Below are 16,705 nucleotides of genomic sequence, written 5' to 3'. Positions count from 1 at the left end.
GAGCAGGTTAGATAAACACTTGTCAGGGATTGTCTAGATAATACTTAGTCCTGCCTTGAGTGCATGGGACTGAATTAGATGACCTTTCAAGGTCCTTTCCAGTCCTATGATTCTATGATTTAGCTCTTCACATAACACAACAACCAGGGGTCACCCAATGAAATTAATAGGCATCAGGTTTAAAACAAACATAAGGAAGTACTTCTTCACACAGAGCACAGCCAACCTGTGGAATTCTTTGCCAGGGGATGCTGTGAAGGCCAAAAGTATAACTTAGTTCAAAAAAATAATTAGATAAATTAATGAAAGATAGGTCCATCAATGTCTTTTAAGCAAGATAGTCAGGAGCACACCACCACACTGTTGGTGTCCCTAAACCCCTAACTGCTAGAAGCTGGGACTGGTCAACAGGGGATGGATCACTTGATAAATTGCCCTATTCTGTTCACTCTCTCTGAAGCATCGGTCACTGTTGGAAGATCGGATACTTGGCTAAATGGACTATTGGTCTTATCCAGGATGGCCATCCTTATGTTCTTAAACCATTATTACATAGGCATTGCGATGGAACATTGGAAAATAGCTCATGATATAAGAACAATTGTTATAAAATAACACTCTTGCATTTGGATTTTAGCTTTAGAATTAAAAACACCGTTTATTAAAAAAAAATGAGGCAATGTTATTTCTACAATTGTTAGTCTGATTTCAGCTGTTAGAGTCTCAGTGTGACATCAAAACATGCTGCATCTTTGCAAGAAAAACACTGATGTGCCATCATAGTTCATATATTAAGATAAGTATTGTACATTTCTTTTGAAACATACCATTTTTCTGCCCTGGCCTCCAAAATGTTGAGATCACTTTAGCCTTTGTGCAAGCAAGGATGGTGTATGAAAGGTAAGCTTTATAACCATGGCTCCTTGTGACATACAACATGAAGTACCATGACACGTTGATCTGCTTCCTGTCTTTCTCACTCTATCTGCTTGAGAGCGTCTCACACCAGGCCACACACCTCCAATGATTCTGCATCAGCTCACATGCTCATTCAGTCCTTAGCTTCCTACTTACACTGGTGCCCATTGATATGGTGTCCTTTATGCTATGAAATGGACTCATGCTCAGATGGTATGGGGGATGAGCCTTATCTAAATGCCTGGATAGACTCATATCACCATCTCTTTTCACCAGAGAGGCCTTTAAACGGTGGCCTTTTTTTTTTTTTTTTAACAGGTAAGCTAAAACAGTACAAAAACCTCCAGGACTTTTAAAGGCACATCATTTAACTAGGACACTCATACTCAGTTGCTTATTATAACTATGGATTTTAAATTTAAATTGTATTTCTCTTTCAGCAAAAAATTCAGTTTTTAGGGGATTCTAGGAAGTACATTACTGACTAAGATCCCAATCCTGCTACGACAGAGTCACCCGTTCTCACAATTATTGTGAGTCTTATTGTATTTAATTGCTGAGAAAGCTCCAACTGCTGGGGGAGGGGAAAAAAAAAGATTGACTGCATCAAAATCTCAGCTTTTGTTTCCCCCAAAAAGTCCTTTCTAGCCCTCGGGATTGCAGACAAAAGCTGACCCGAGGGCATTCTCAGGTTCAGAAATCAGAAGGCAAATAAAAAGAACCCCAAATTTATTATTCAGTGGGAAAAAACTCATAATTTTATAGGGCTAACTTATTAATTTTGAATGCTTGAGGTTGGCAATGCTTCAGTAAGCTCTGTGCGAGTATAGGGCCTGCCTGTGTGGAGTTCTTAGCAGAACTGAGTGGGTGGGTGGAGGGCAGCTAAGTACGAAATTCACCGCTGTGCAGATGGCCCCCATGAGGACTAAGAACTACTTACATGTTGTTTTGAATGCTTAATTGGGTCTTAATTAGTGTACAGGTTTTGAGCTGGCCCTCTTCAGTGGTATGAATTGCACTGTAACAGAAAACAGAGGGGTCTATCCTCTTCACTGAAGTCAGGGGCATACGTTCCAGTGACTTCAATGAAAACAGGTTGCAGATAGGCAACATAAGCTACTCCACCCCTATCCTCCAGCTCTGTCTTCCAGAGCTACATGCTAGTTAATTTCCAAAGGAAGATTGATATGGACAGAACGTTGTTTTTTGAATTTGGCGTTTTTATTGAATTCTTCTCTCCTCACCAAAATTTTAACTGCTTAGCTGTGTTGACCTGAGGCTCTTCAGTTTGTGTACTAGTTAACATGCCATATTGCTGCTTCAGAAATTCCATTGAATGTGACAAACTTTTTATCTATAACACAAGATCAGGATGAAACTCCTTCATGCCATCCTGAAGAAGTTCTATTTACCTTCCTTTGTGAGCCACCAGAAACACATTTTGTATTAGACCACAGTTGTAAATACTGATTCTCTTTTAATTCAGTAACCTCAGTGTCTAATCTTCCACTGATATGTATATGCTACAAGGAAAGCTTAAAGACATAGTTGCTAAACAGATCAAAATGAGCTAAGGAAAAATGCCTTTAGCTGAAGAGAATTTGCAAATGTTATTTAAGACACTTTATATGTTCACAACATGCATGAATGCTAATCTTTGGGAAATCTCATGTAGCAAACATGGTTTTAATTCTCATCTTTAGTTCTCTCAGTCTGGAATTGTAAATGAACTTCACCCTATAAAAAGAAATAGACATTTATTTTCTTAAGCGATCTGGCTTATTCAGCTGGAAACTAAACTTGAATTAATGGTCCTGATACTCTGAATATAAAATTAGTGATAATGTGAAATGCACATAATGATAATATCAGCTGAAAGAGTTATAATGCTAGGGTATAACTTTTTTTCCCATTAATACACTCCACTAGTATAAAAAATGCAATCAACTATGCTATCTAGCACTTGGGTGCTTTTTCAATAGCTTCTTTAAAAGAGTTAGTAACACCAGCCATATTAACACTGTGAGTGTATACTTTATCTTATTTGTGTGAGACCTGATTTATAACTGTTATTCATTGGGATAATATTATTATGATGGAGCTCGGGTAATATTATTATGATGGAGCTTGACGCAGGTGGGCATGACAGCTGCCCTTCATCCAGGATAAATGTAAGAAAAAGTTAAGCAACTTTTGGGAGTACATAGCTGAAATAGCAGGAGCCAAGACAGAAACTTACTGGTGCAGGCGGTCGATTTCACTGGGTATTGTTTGATGGAGATCTCTCTCATTGGGAGCAGAAGCACTCAAAAGTAGAGCTGGTCAGAAATTTTTCAGCAAAATTTTTTTTTGTCAAAACTGAAACTCTTTGTGGGAAAGGGTTAGTTATAATTAATTTCTCATTTTAAATAAAGTGGAAACAAGTTTTGAAATTGTCAAAGTGATCCAGCTTGACATTTTCAAAATGCAAAATCCCTTTCTTATGGATTTAAAATGGCTTTCTAGTTTGAAATTTAAGCTAATTATACTAAAAAAAGACTTTTTTGCTGGAGGCAGCATACTAAAACACTGTAATCCTGGCCAACTTCCAAATTACTTACTTACATTCTACCATTCTTCACTTCCTGCCCTAAATTGTTATGTAGTATTGCTAGGCACTGTTAAACGGTTGCTGCATTTCACTGTAGTGGGGGATACATCTCTTTGTACCTGTGTAACGACATCTTCTTTAATGATGTAAAAGCAACCCAAGTTCCAGAATGCATGTTTGGTAGAAGTCTTGGTATGTTTTTATTAGTGAACAAGATGTGTTCACTCACGTTAGTGAACACATGGTGACTAACGATGTAAAGTCCCATGATGACAAGGCAATTTATAGTTATAACACCAGTAATTAGGGCAAAGTATACCTTATTTACAAGTTTGGTTGACAGAGATAATAGTGTTGATGTACTATGCATAAATTTAAGTATGACATTTGACATGGTACCGCATGTCATTCTGATTAAGAAATAGAATGATAAAAAGTCAATAAGGCACATATGAAATGAATTTAAAACTGGCTATCTGATAGGTCTCAAAATGTAATTGTAAACAGAGAATCATCACTGATGGTGTGGTATTCCACAGAGGGAGGTTCTTGACCCAACACTATTTAATATTTTTATCAATGACCTGGAAGAAAACAAAATATCATCACTGAAAAAGTGTGAAGATGACACAAAGATTGGGGGAGTGGTAAATAATGAAGAGGACAGGTCACTGATACAGAGTGATCTGGATCACTTAATAAGCTGGGCACAAGCAAACAATCTGCATTTCAATAAGGACAAATGGAAGGAACAAAGAATGCAGGCCTTACTTAAAGGAAGGGGGACTCTATTTTAGAAAGCAATGAATCTGAAAGGCTTGGAGGGCCATGACTTGTGGGGGGCACTTGATATCATCAGTGCAATGTTGTGGCTAAATGTGCTTATGTTATCCTTAGATATATAAACAGGGGAGTATTACATAGAGGTAGGGAGGTTTTATCACCTCTATTTTTGACACTGGTGCAACCGCTCCACCCAATAAGTTAATCAGTTCTGATGTCCACGTTTCAAGGAGAACGTTGAAAAATTGGACAGGGTTCAAAGAAGAGCCACAAAAATTATTAGAGGATTGGAAAACATGCCTTGGAGTGTGAGAGTCAATGAGCTCAATCTATTTTGTTCAGGAGTTGGCAACCTTCGGCATGCAGCGCATCAATGTAATCTGCTGGCAGGCTTCAAGAGATTTTGTTTACATTGACCATCCTCAGGCACAGCCCCCCGCAGCGCCCAGTGACCGCATTTCACTGTTCCCGGCCAATGGGAGCTGCAGGAAGCGGCGGCTAGCATGTCCCTGAAGCCTGCAGCTTCCTGCAGCTCCCATTGTCCAGGAACGGCGAACCATGGCCACTGGGAGCTGTGGGCAGTCACCGTAAACAAAATGTCTCGCGGCCTGCCAGCGGATTACCCTGATGGGCCGCGTGCCTAAGTTTGCTGACCCCTGATTTAGTTCATTAAAGAAATGGTTAAGGAGTGACTTGATCACAGTTGATATGTACCTACATAAGGAACAGAAATTTGGTGATAGGAATTCAGTCTGAAAGATAAGGGTGTAGCAAGTTTCAATGGTTGAAGTTATACACATTCAAACTAGAAATAAGGCATTTTTTAAAATCACTGGAAGTTAATTAACTATTGGGACAACATTCCAATGGCTGTGGTGGCTCCTCCAACACTGAAAACCAAGATTAGATGTTTCTCTAAAAGTTATGTTCTAGTTCAACCACAGCTATTGGGCATTGAGAGGGAATTAATTCAAGGAAGTCCTATAGCCTATATTATGCAGAAGATTAAAGTAGATGATCACAGTGGTCCCTTCTGGCCTAAAAATCTTGGTTCCCCTATAGTTTTATCTCACCCCACTAACACATTTTAAAACTACAAATTGCTTTGTCTTCGCTAAGATTTTACTTCATGCTAGTTACCATGTTAGCTAACATGAGTCAAGAACACAACTGTTTTCCTAGTAAAGACAAGGGTCTTTTCTGGAGTTTAGATATCAGTTTAAGTTTGTACAGTGAAATGCACAATATAAATCTTTATTAATCAGAACAGTTGCAGAATATTGTCTGTGCCTGTAGCCCATTAAGCACAAAATGTTCTCTGTAAAATAAAGTCTAGTTTAATAACTGGTAATTATTAATTTCCCTTCTTTTCATACATTAATCTTTGAGAAATAAACCAATGTGTAAGATGTAGTTTAATTTAACAAAAGTTCAGTTGAATTAAAATCCACAAATAAGTCCTAGAAAATTAATCCTGCAATTTAAGTCTCCTCAGTTTAACCTTTGTAGCGCTCAGTTAGGAACAAAAGATAAGTGGAAACAGACAAAGTGTGACTCACAGGCCAAATATAATTGTGAAATATGGCTTGCTGTCATCTTCGTCTTTAATAGGTCTACAGAGACTACAAGTTCCAGCATTCCATACTACATCTTAATCTGAACAGAACTGCTGCTGCATCACATGCTAGGACTTTTATTATCTCTCTTTTCTTAAATTGGAATATTGAATGCTGGGACTAGAGCTGCTTGGAAAAAAAACTTTGAAGAAATCATTTTCCAGTGCAAAAAATGCAGTTCTGTTAAAATCTAAAAGCTCTGTAAAATCATGTTGATTTTGTTGGGTATTTTGAGCAAAAAAGGGAAAAAAATAGTTCTCCCATTGTCACAACATCCTTATTTGACACTTTTGGAATGAACCATTTCAATGTTTCCTTTTGAAATGAGTTTTCATTTCAAAATTTGTTTATTTTAATGTAAAAGTCAAAATTGAAACAAAGTTTAGCTCGACCAAAACAATATTTCCCCCAAAATTTTCTTTCATGGATCATTTTGAAATTTTCAGGTTTTGTTTCTAATTGGAATGACTTTTTTTTTTTTTTTTTTTTTTGAAATCTTGTTCATTAAATTTTTGTTCTTCTCACAACTGCAGCTAGGACATAATTTTTTGGCAGGTGGTGGCTCTATCCAAAAGACGAGAGAAGCTACAACCCTGCCTGAGAGTTTCCACAAGTTACTTGCAGCGCTTTTGGCACCAAGTCAATTGCCTTTATGAAGTCTTTAATTGGATGATGATTGGATGTCATTGTGTAGTTAAACCCCAAAAGAAGTATCCGATAAAGCAAGTAGCTCTGATAAAGTCATGCATGTCTCGCATACAAATGGAAAAACTCTCCTCTCAGATGCACATAGCAAATTTTGACTCCAATATTCTATTCAACTGGAATGTACAGGGTCCATGTGATGCGAATGTGAGTTCTGTGAAATGAAGGAGAGCAGAATATTGGAGAGTCTGGGATTGGAAGCCTAAGGACCAGAGAGTAGCATTTTGTCCATAGTAAGTAAAGAACAATATCTTATTAAACATCAGGGACCACATTGGAATTGTGGTTTAAAAATGATGATGTAATTGGGCTCTGGATATTTAATTTTATTAAATGCCAAACTAAATACCATAATAGCTTGGAGAACCTATGAATCATTAAGGCTTGGCAGTTTTATTTTGTTTAAAGTGTGAACTACCGCACAGTGACCAAACCATAGTTAATGTCTTTAATTTAAAATAAAAAACCCAACTGTTAGGCTGGCATAATGATAAGCAGCAGACTGTGATTTTATGTCATACTTGTCATTTAGTGTTTTTATTAAAATGCTTTACAGACAAGGTTTTATAGAGCAGGGCATGTTACCATTTTTTACTTCCTCGCAGTGACTTGTATATCAAAGAACCAGTGATGTATTTATAGAAGAAATCTTCCAGGAGCTGGGAAAAAAAAGTTTAATGTTTGGAAATGATTAGGAATCCATACTTATGAGTGTAGTATCATAGATAAATTAGATAAATTATTATGGTGGGCCTTAGATACAAATGTCTGCTGCTATGCACTGCCTAATATTTCAGAATCACTTTGATTTTCCTTCTCTGGGAGAGAGGGATGAATAATAATTTACCTATCTCTTGACTATGTTCTGTTTCTAAAATACGGATTTTTAGTTACTAACTCTTTTTTATTTTATTTTTCTAAGCATTCTCTATCTTTCTGTGCATGAACAATGTAAAGATTTGGCAGCTTAGATATTTCAAACCTCAATAACAGGAAGGTCCTTTTGGAATATCCTAATCAAACCACCCTGTATTCAAATCTCTGTCTCTTAGTGAGATCAAACCTGCTGTTTTCAGGCTATATGGTTACATGAAAATGAGGTTGCAAAAAAATGATTTTTTTAAAGAGACAACAAATTAAACCAATATAAATCTGAAATTCATACTGTTCTATTCAGAAGGGTAGGAACATTTGAAATTCATCAGTTAATGGAATAAACAGCAACTGCAAATCTTTTATGGTCAAGGATACCTAGTGCACATGAGCAGGGTCTACATGGACTAATTAATGTGCAACACATTAGTGCTTTTAGAAATCATAAACCCCATTATGCACACTCCCCCATTGTGTAGACACTCCTAGGTCCCTTTTGAAAAGATACTTTGGTTCCTAAATCATGTAGCTGCTTTTGAAAATTACACCCTTTCTCTAATCTTTTGTTCTTTCTGATTGAAGCATAAGTGTAATTAACGGCTCAGTTCCACAGTACCACCTTCCGATTCAGTGCATCACTGCTAGACAAGTAGGATGGCACAATTTTTAATCAATTGTATAGGCTGCAATGATTATACTGTACATGCTCCACACACTGGGAGCATTTCAGATGTTTGTATACATATTTATAAATATAGCATCAATATCCTGAAAGTTGAGGGCAACACAGACTGGCAGGAAGAAGTTGGTCAGAAAATGGAATATCTGTCTGGAAAGAAATTCTGAGGTTTGAAGTGTGCTTTTGTCCCAAATCCAGATGAAAAAGTCAACAATTCTAAATTTAGTTTGTGATGGAAAGGTCAAAATATTTTATTTCAGAACCATCACAAATAACTTATTAAAATGTTTCATTTTGACAATGTAAAATATAATGTATTCAATATTATATATTGAATATAATATCTGATATAAAATTATACTAAATTAATTAAAAGTTACAAAAGTGAAAAACAAAAGTCAAAATGAAACAGGAAAATCAGAACAAAAAAAAGAAGTTGAAATGAAATACTCCATTTTGATAGAAATTGTTTCAATTTTTTTCTGTCAAATTTCACTGAAATAGACACATTACCATAAAATGTTTCGATTTTGATTAAAACAGTTCAGACCAAAAAAAAAAATGTCAAACATCTCTAGCAGGAACATTGCCTATTCCCATTGTGTGGGCAAGTGAAGAATATATATATATATTATTTTAGGCTCGATTCCAGTAGTATGTAGGAAAGTGGCATCTGTAATAGCACTCTTTCAGTCTTTTTATTTGCAATAACTTTTGGTCTTGAATTTTAATGTCATTTTATTTTTAAAAGGTTAAAAAAAAACCCTCAAAATTAAATTATGTATTTTGTTTTGTGACAAACTAAATGTTTCATTTTTTTTTAATCTTCCTAATTATATTTTTATACTTCATTTGCCAGAGTTTATGCTCCTTTCTAATTTCCTCACTAGGATTTAACTTCCACTTTTTAAAGGACGCCTTTTTGTCTCTCACTGCTTCTTTTACTTCGTTGATTAGCCATGGTGACACTTTTTTGGTTCTCTTACTATGTTTTTTAATTTGGGGTATACATTTAAGTTAAGCCTCTATTATGGTGTCTTTAAAAAGTTTCCATGCAGCTTGCAGGGATTTCAATTTTGGCACTGTACCTTTTTAATTTCTGTTTAACTAACTTCCTCATTTTTTGTCGTCCCCCTTTCTGAAATTAAATGCTATAGTGTTGGGCTGCTCTGATATTTTCCCCACCACAAGGATGTTAAATTGAATGATATTATGGTCACTATTACCAAGTGGTTTAGCTATATTCACCTCTTGGACCAGATCCACTTGGAACTAAATCAAGAATTGCCTCTCCTCTTTTGGGTTCCAGGACTAGCTGCTCCAAGAAGTAGTCATTTAAGGTGTCAATGAACTTTATCTCTGCATGCCTTCCTGAGGTGACATGTACCCAGTCAATAGTTGAAACCGACCATTATTACTGAGTTTTTTATTTTTATAGCCTCTCTAATCTCCCTGAGCATTTCACAGTCACTATCACCATCCTGGTCAGGTGGTCAGTAATACATCCCTACTGCTATATTCTTGTTATTAGAGCATGGAATCGCTATCCATAGAGATTCTGTGGTACAGTTTGGTTCATTTAAGATTTTTACTTCATTTGATTCTAAGCTTTCTTTCACATATAATGCTACTCCCCCACCAGCATGAACTGTTCTGTCCTTCTGATATATTTTGTACCCTGGTATTACGGTGTCCCATTGATTATTCTCATTCCACCTCATACCCCCCCACCTCCCAAAAAAAACCCCAAACAGTTGACCTATAGGATTCAGTAGGTGAGTTATGAGCACGCTTGCTGGATCAGACCTCCTGGGTGAATTAGGAGGAGGAACTCCTATCTTCTCCTGGTTCTGGGGTGCAGGTGTAACCCATACACCTTTTGGGTATGGTGTTCTGTCCCATCTAGTGGCACCAAGACCACCTGAAGACAGAGATAAAATGAGTCTGCTCTACAGCCTTAGCTAACAGTCAGTTGGCTTTTAGCTCATGCAGTAGAGGCTCATGCACTAAGCTCTAGAGGTCCCAGGTTCAGTCCCGCCTGCCGACAACTTGTGGGCGTTACAAGAGGGGTCTCAACTGGGAAGTCTCTGAAGCTTGGGATGTACTTCCTCAGCTGGAGGAAGTATGTAACCCACACACCTTCCAGGTGTGGTGCTCTGTACCATCTAGTGGCACCCACTAGAGAGAGAGAGAGAGAGAAAAGGAGTCTGCTCTACAGCCTTAGCTGTAGAGCAACTGGCTGGCTTTTAGCTCATGCTGAAGAGGCTCATGCACTAAGCTCCAGAGGTCACTGGTTCAATTCTGCCTGCCAATGACAGGGGTATATCAGCTTTACACAGGTATCTGGCTGAAATGTGCATGCTCAGAGGAGGAGATATAGGCATCTAGGGAACTTTTACTGCAAAAATGTAGGCACCAAGCAAGTTTGGGCATCTGCAGGGTTTTGTGAATCCTAGGAATCCTAGTGGGGCTGGAATCTGGGATTTAGGTCCCTAAAGTGGCATTTAGGTGCCTACATCCTTTTGTGAATCTAGCCCTAGGTGTTCTGACTTTCACTGGTCAACACACCCTTCCAATAAACCAGTCCAAACCATACAAAGCAACACTTCTTCCCCTGTTCCTTCTGGGGACAGTAAGGCCCCCACATTTCTTTCCTTTACAAGTCTACCTGGTCTTTCCACCCTCCTGAAGATGGGATGGAGGGTTGTAGGGAGGACAGAGCTCACCACCAGCATCAGTGAACAGCAGTAAACTCCAAGACTCACCTAGAAAAGCTTGAACAAATAGTTATTTGATCCTTTAGTTCAAAATGTCCCAGTGTCCCAGCTCATACCCTACCTGAGATTATGGGTTAGCTCAGCCACAGTGATATAGCAGGGGTTGAGCCATGTAGAGGTGGGAGCTTCTTTTCTTGGAGTCAGCTTTCGTCTAGTAATTTCTGTGCTAGAAGCAGGCATATAAAAATGGAGCACTAGCTCAGCCAGGAGGAAGACTTTCATCAGCTCATTTTTGTCAATACAGAGAGGAGTCAATCACTCTTGGAATACAGCTCTTTCCAGTGCTATACGTACCAGGCCTGTACAATCGCAGAATAAATCAATAACCACATTCGTCAATATGCTGTAAAATGCTGATCTCAGTGGATAAATTGTACAGCTGTAAGAAGGCCCTCAGATAAATTTCAAACCCACTCAAACTTTGTAGGCTTTCAATTTACTTAGGATAGTGAGATGTGTGACAGATTCCTGTTGCACATATGCAGTCCCTTTAAAATCTCCAGGGTAGCAGTGCTGCAGAATAACACGATTAAATCACACTAGCACCACCTAAAATGTCTACTTCATGGCACATTGAATACCCCAGGAAATATCCTTTAGCTGATACCTGTCAGCACAGAAAATTAACACGAGGCAATGACTCAGGGAGAAAGGCCAGGACTAGTGGATGCTGGAATGAAATCTGGGCAGCACAGGATTGAAGACATTAGGGTTTCATGGATGTAAATAAGGGTAGATTTGCAAATCTAATTGCCACAGGGCAGGCTGGAATAGCTGACCCCCCAGACACTTTGAGTTCTGATTGAGTGAGTGAGTGAACTCTAGGGGTATGTCGATACTGCCACTGTGGGGGTGCTTGCCAGAGGTAGACACACATGCTAGTTCTGCTAAATCTAGCACACTAGAAGTAGCTGCATGTCCATGGCAGTCTGGGGGGCAGCACAAGCTATCCATTCGTGTACAAATCCACCTGACCCTTGGGTATGTACTTGGATTGCTAGCCTGAGTCAGTGCCCATCACACTACTATTTTTAGCATGCTAGCTCAAGCAGAGCCAGCATGTGTCCATCTACCTGTGTTGGGAAGCACACTCCTGGCTGCTGTATAGACATACCCTAGAAGCAGGAGATGACTGGACAGAATATTAACATTGAAGATAAAAGAAACTGAAATCCTCAGATGACAGGCACTATGTAACCACAAAACATTATTATCTCAGCTTTAATAACAATTACAAATGAATATCTAACCAATAAAACAAATCCTTTTTCTTATTGAGAAGGCCATGGAGAAAATGCTATTTTAAAAATCTATTTGTTATCAGAATTATTCAGTAGCTGCAGTTTAAAATTCAAGCTGTGTTTGTTTGTTTGTTTGTTTGTTTGTTTATTAGTTAGGCAGTTAGTTAGGATGGTGTTGATTATGTTACCTGAGTGAAACTTTACTGTTTCTGATCAGGTTTCTGTCTAGGAGACAAGAGGGCTTTTGAAGTCACTTTGGGGTATTTGGTATTTCTCAGGGTGAAATCTACTCCATCTCTCTATACATCTCAGGTACTCTAGTATCTACAGGCCAGATTTTAAAAGGCATTTAGACCTACCTAAAGATTCAGATAGGCATCTAATCAGATTTTTAAAAGCACTAGATACCTAATACCCATTGAAATCAATGGGAGTTAGGCACCTAGTTACTTTTGAAATTCCTGCTAGGCACCTTTAAAAATCTGGGCCTGGACACCTCAATATCTTTATATATATGTATCCATCTTCACAACGCCACTGGAAGTAGAGTAGCTCTATTATCCCCATTTTACAGATGCGAACCTTGGGTAAAGAGACGAAGCCACTTGCCCAGCGTCACACAGAATGTTTGTGGAATAGCAGGAATTGACCCTCCCCTGCATCTCCTACAGCCCAGCCTAGGGTGCTAACCACTGGGCCATCCTTTCTATCCAACCCAATAAAGCCCTAATTGTGCTCTATCTGTCTAGAGTACAGAGATGTTGCTAGCCACCACACAATCTGGAGACAATGAACAGAGCTGCTGTGAGCCCTCCCCCAACTTCCTCATACCTGGTATTCAATTGTAGCCCTTTTGCCTTCGTTCACTAAGCAGAATGGACACAAAGACAGTTTCTGTGGTACAACTAAAAAGAAAAGGAGTACTTGTGGCACCTTAGAGACTAACAAATTTATTAAAGCATAAGCTTTCTTGAGCTACAGCTCACTTCATCGGAATGCAGTTAGTCTCTAAGGTGCCACAAGTACTCCTTTTCTTTTTACGGATACAGACTAACACGGGTGTTACTCTGAAACCTGTGGTACAAGTGTACAGGCACAAAGTAGTGGCTACTGCTCTATTCTCCTTTCACAAATCTTGTGAAGGGCTTAAGTGTTGTGGAGGGCCTAGTGGTATTCCTTTATACCACTGTGGATCTCAGACTTATTGCCAACAAATAAGTCTCTTTCTAAAGAAACATATTGGCATATGAAAGGGCAGATTAAGTAATGAAAAGATACATAACAATATTATAAAATTGACATTCTAATTGCTATCTCAGACATATTTTCAAGTACTAAGTGCTAGGAATTTACACAGAAAAGAAGTTCATATTAGAAAACCAAATGACTGAGGGCGGTGGAGAGGCCTTCATTTTAGCATTCTGTCAAAATGTCCAAGTGACCTTTTCTACATGGGAAATTTCTCCAAGAAAGACTATTTATGAATCATTTAATAACACTGTTTTTTCTCTCTCCTGCTTTTAGGATTAGATAATGGTCAGTGTGAGAGAAATGCCAAGCCCCTGTGTGTACTCTGGAGCTGACATGGGGAACATTTGAATTATATCCTGATGTTTTGCAACTTGTTTAAATTTTCAGAAAGAGTTCATATTTTTAATACCTCATTTGGCCATTTTCTATCTTTTTTTGCCCCTGTCGGACAAAGCTACCCTCATAAGTAGCAGAACTCCAATAATACACACTCAGTACTAGAAGGCAGGCTATAGACATTATATCATTGCAATGGGAGAGAGAGGTTGAATTACTTTTTTTAAATTATGCCAAAAAGAGAGATGCAGTGTATGTTTCCACACTATATGTTTCGAAAATCTCAGATACATCCTTTTTGAACCAATTTATAGGTCATTAGTCTGATAATTTTACTATATGTCAATCCACATTTACCCAAAGTCCAACATTTTCAAATCTGGTTGCATAAAATTAAGTCCTTAAATCCATTTTTAGGCACTGATGTAAAAGTGGTCTGATTTCCTGGTCCACCTCTATGGGAATTGTGGGTGCCAGACACCTCAGAAAGCCAGACCTCTGACTATGCGTTCACATTTGAAAATATTGGCCCAGATAATATTAAAATATTCTCCCCAAAAGGTGTGTGCAGTAGGCCAAATACTGCCTTCGAAAACACCATTCAACCTCTACTGAAGCCAAAGGAGGTGCATGAAGCAGCTGAAAATCCATCCCACTGTGATCTTGTTTTCATGTTTGTCATGTCAGCTGATGTCAAAAACATACTAGCAGAAGCAGAGTGAAGCTATAGGCTCAGCTCATTAGTTCATTAGGGAACAAGGAGTATTCTTGCCTCAGCTGTGCAGAGCAGTTGGAGCACGTCCTACTGAGCATTCATTATCAAAACACAGGTCATTTTAGCTACTGCATGTTCCAGAAGAGGAGGGGAAGACTTGTCTGTGGGGGGAAGGAAGCCTTCTGTTGATGTGAGTGGCCAACAATCCCCCAGCATATAACACCAACACAGTCAATCAGAGACGGTGCCCTGAGGCCTGGCAGATGGACAAGTAAGCCTTAAGCAAACCAGACCCCCAGGAAAGCCAAGTGTGTCGCACATACTCAGATATGCCAACAGCAAAAGATGTTAGAAGAAACGCTGTAGCATATAGACATTGACAAAAGAGACGCAGGGGACGGCCCAGGAAGAGTGCCAAGTGTAAGCAGTATAAATGTGCAGCTGTATCCCACATATATTTCCGATAGCAGAAGGCAGGTCAGCACAAGGAACTGGTATAGCTGGAACCCACCATAGCAGTGTAAGAGACAGCCCAGTATATATGTAGTGCCCAACCAATATTCTGTACAGGCACTAGAAAAAGACAATATGGAGGGTATTATGGGGGCTTGGAAAAGTGACTTGTTCCAGATAAAGAATATGGTGAGATGAGTGGGATTCTCCAAACCCACACATTAGTGAGGGAGTAAGGAATCAAGACTCAAAAACACACACAGGCTGCTGGACCTTGCATAATTATACTTCACATGCATAATTCCCAAGACCTTCACGTGAACGTATCTAATAGCTATTGATTTCTGTCATACCTCAAACATATTCAATCCCAATCTCTGCCGACTATCACACACTCCCACCTGTGACCATAATGTAGTCGGGATTTGTACTCTTCTGAGAGCCATCACAGAGGACTGCCTCACTATTCTCACCACTGAGTTCCCATTCCCCAATGCAAATGGAAGGAGTGGATATGCATGTAAGGGATCCTTCTGAGATCTGTTGTGTTGATAACAGGGTGTTTCCTGCCCAACAAGAAATAAGATGTTAATAAAATCCTTCCTCACCATTAGAACGTTGAACAGGTAAGTGTGGTTTGGGGTTTCAAATCAAGTTATTGCTGGTGACTGCTTTTGTAACAAACACCATTAAAAATCTTTGCCATTTATTAGAGAGACAGAATAAGAAGGAAAACCAGTTAAAGAATTTGAAATGTAAAGTACTAAGTAAGACCTTCATTAAATAGTGTCTCTTATACCCTTTCCCTTTGATTGTAAACAGTGTTTTATAGGGAAAAACTCTCTTTGACAGTCTTTTAGAGGTGGTTAAAGATGGTATTAACAGCCCTTTTCAGTAGAGAAGAGAACAAGTCAGTATAGGTAGTCTTGAGCAGTTGCTGACATCCAACTTTGTTTCCTTTAAAACAATGCAAAACAAATGCACAGAAGAGGGAAGGAAAAAGAGCAGCAAAAAGATAGAAACAGTTCTCTCTGTTGCTGACTTTGCAACCTTGGTACTGGGAAACACAGACCCAGTGATTGGTCACTCCAAGATGTGGCAAGCTTTTATTAGCATTGGGCTGCTTAAGGCATTGTCTGTCGTGTTACAGACTCACAGCAGTTGTTACAAAGGTTGCCTTGGCCAGCTGGACCAGACTCTAATTAGCTAGAAGGCTGGGAAAGAAAATAAGAAAAAGGAGAAATAAAATGGGGAAGGACAATGACAATGAGGGGTGAGAAGGGCGGCAGTAGGAACCTCAGGCTCATTTCCTAGGTGAAGCCAGGGAGGGGTGGCAATGTAATTTGGCTCCCTCTCTGTGGCATGGTCTGGTCAGAGTGCCTTACGGGGTCAGAACAACAAAGACGCAGTGGTGTTGTGTTAGATCTGGGGGTCCCAGGAGATGCGGAGGATGATGACAAAGTTTCCTCCTTCCATTCAATCAAAACACATTTTGGTGATTTAACTGTAAACATTTCCTCCCATTTCTAGAATCATTGAGCTCATTGTCATGCTAACCAATGGTTTTATGAGGAGGTTTGAAAAATCCTCACAGTATTGCTAACCCCAGCCTTACAAAGATCAGGAGTCAGGCCCCTAACAATCATGAGTTCAGCTTAAAAATCATGTTTTTAAAAAAAAAAAAAAAAAAATTAAAATGCCTTTGTCTTCTGGTTTCTGAGCCTTTAAGTTGCACTTACTGTACTTCACATGTTCAAGCTTCCCCCCC

Source organism: Chelonia mydas, chromosome 7, assembly GCF_015237465.2.
Source record: "Chelonia mydas isolate rCheMyd1 chromosome 7, rCheMyd1.pri.v2, whole genome shotgun sequence".
NCBI classification, from domain to species: Eukaryota; Metazoa; Chordata; order Testudines; family Cheloniidae; genus Chelonia; species Chelonia mydas.
Note: the sequence above shows the minus strand (reverse complement) of the source record.